We start from the raw sequence: 2,741 nt of genomic DNA on the forward strand, positions 1-2,741 counted from the left end.
CCCGCAGCGCCCTCTGCCCCTCCCCGCCCGCCTCCCTCCCGGGTCTCCCTGCAAAGAGCGCGGCGACCCCCGAGCGTTTCCCCCCAAATGCAAAGAAAGGAGCGCCGGCAAAAGAAGGGGGGCAGCAGAACCACTGCCCCCACCTCGCTATCCTGGGCTTCGCTTGGTCCCAATTCCCTCCCCCCCCCAGCCAGCCGAGAAGACGGGATCCCAAATCTCCCCCCTTCTTCCCCATACTTGCGGGAGGCCGCTGGGCAGAGCGCAGAAGGCAGCGAGGGCGGGACTGGCAATGACGCGCGTCAGAGATCCGGGCGCAGAGGGGAAGACGCGCGGAGCAAGGCCATTCGCCGCCCCACTCCCCGACTCGTGATCGAGAGGCGAGACTTCCGTGGGAAAGGAGCAGCAGGAGGAGCCTGCAGCGTCCTGGAGGGAAATGGGGGGGGGGGGCCTAGTGGGTGGTCTTAGCGGCTCTTGTCCGCTGCAGCCCAAGGAGAGGCCGGTTCTCGGAGAGCCTCCAGACGCGCTACCTGCACTGTTCACACACACACCCCGTGGCAGGGCCTGGCCAGGGAAGGTCAGGAAAGCCCCCCCCCTTTTTTAATAAACACTTTATTGAGTTTTATAATTTTCCATAAAGCATTGACAGTTTTTACACATATAAAACAAATACAGATAGTGAATAAATGGTTACCAGAATAATAGGTGTATCACAATAATATAATTTGACAAAGTCATAAAACCACAAAGGTAAAAAGGTAAAGGTAAAGGTCTCCCTTGCTCGAAAGCCCGTCGAATCCGACTCTAGGGTTGCGGTGCTCATCTCCGTTTCTAAGCCGAAGAGCCAGCGCTGTCCGAAGACGTTTCCGTGGTCCTGTGGCCGGCATGACTAAACACCAAGGCGCACCGAACGCTGTTACCTTCCCACCGAAGTGGTACCTATTTATCTACTTGCAATTTCTTGCTTTCGAACTGCTAGGTTGGCAGGAGCTGGAACTAGAGACGGGAGCTCACCCCGTCTTGCGGCACCCGGGTCTCGAACTGCCGAACTACTGACCTTCCACAGCCTGCAGTTCAGCGTCTTAACCACTTGAGCCACCGCAGCTCCATAAACCACAAAACCCAACAGTAAAAAATTCAAACCTGAAAACTTACATCAACAATGCACTAATATTATATATAGCCCATTTTTCACAAGTCATTTTCTCTGCCTCTACCTTTTCCAAGAAAGGAAACCATTTATCTAAAGGGTTAAGAATTAACCTTGTCATAACTTTCCTATCAGAAAAAACTGAACACTTTTCTAGGGTAAAATAATCCCATACTTTCCTTATCCATTGGTCAGTTGTTGGAGGGTTCTCATTTTTCCAATGCTGAGCGATTGTTGCTTTAGCTGCAGCCAAGAAGGGTTATGATTAGATCTTCGCAATCTCTGGGAATCTGATCCTCTTCCCATAGATTTAATAAAATACTAACTGGATCCATAGGAAGAGTTACTCCTGTAAAGTACTTTATGAGTTGTAGAACTTGTTTCCAAAATTCCTGAATATGAACACAGTCCCACCATAAATGAATAAAAGACCCCTTAATACCACACTTATTCCAACATAAAGGACGCATATTATTCCTGGCACTTTGCAAGCCATAGTGCAAAACTGGTGGGGAGGGGGGCTGGCGTCTTGGACTGAAGCAGCTGAACAATGTCCGCGGCACCTGGAACGCCAAGGAAGTCTGATGCTGGGCATCAGCTGGATAAAAACATAAGAGAAACCAATGATGGATCGGGCCATCGGGCCATCCAGCCCAACACTCTGTTGCACACAGTGGCCAAAAATACCAGGTGTCATCAGGAGGTCCAGCAGTGGGGCCAGGACACCAGAAGCCCTCCCACTGTTCCCCCCCCCCCAAGCACCAAGAAGACAGAGCATTCCTTGCAGGCCCCTAGCTAGGACCTTTCTAGGGGGGGGGGGCTGGGGAAAGTGGGGGGGGCACAGTAATCATTCTTACCTTAAAGTCTGCTTTGCGCGCGTGCCGCCGGGATGACTCCACCCGGGGTGTGAAAAGAAGTTGCAGGCTTCTTTGGGAAAATCAGGAATTCTTTCTTTGGCAGTTCCTAAAGTTACACGCGTTTCCCTGGGCCCAATTTATAGCACCCACAGGACAAAAATTGGCAAGTACCAAGTACTTCCTAGAAGGAATCAAAATCCTACCAAGAAACAAAAGTCCCTAGAATAGGGAGGGAGAAGGAGGAAGGGATCCCGGGTGAGGGGCAACTTCTTCTCAAAGACCCTCAAATAAATGCTTGTTAATACTAGTCGTGTTTTTGTCACAGCTTTTCCCATTCAGAAACCTTGATCTACAGAGCCACTGTTGTTAAAGCACTGTCTCACACCTACTTCAGCAAACAAGACCTGTAAATATAGTAAAGGTAAAGGTTTCCCTTGCTCGAAAGCCAGTCGAATCCGACTCTAGGACACGGTGCTCATCCGTTTCCAAGCCGAAGAGCCTTCCGCAGCGAAGGGGAACGGCAGGGCGCGGGTAGAGCTGCTGCTGCTGCTGCAGGAACACACACACACACCCCGCGCGCGCTCGTCCGTCCTTACATTGCAGCCTTTCTCTAGCAGCGCCTGGGCGCAAGCGTTGCCGATACCCTGGGCTGCCCCGTCACCAGCGCCACTTTGTCCTCCAGGTGCATGGTCCACGTCGCTCTGGCCGCCACCCCCCCCCCGGGCCAACATGGCTCC

This window comes from Gekko japonicus, unplaced genomic scaffold, assembly GCF_001447785.1.
Source record: "Gekko japonicus isolate JY-2015 unplaced genomic scaffold, Gekko_japonicus_V1.1 scaffold4332, whole genome shotgun sequence".
Taxonomy (NCBI): Eukaryota; Metazoa; Chordata; class Lepidosauria; order Squamata; family Gekkonidae; genus Gekko; species Gekko japonicus.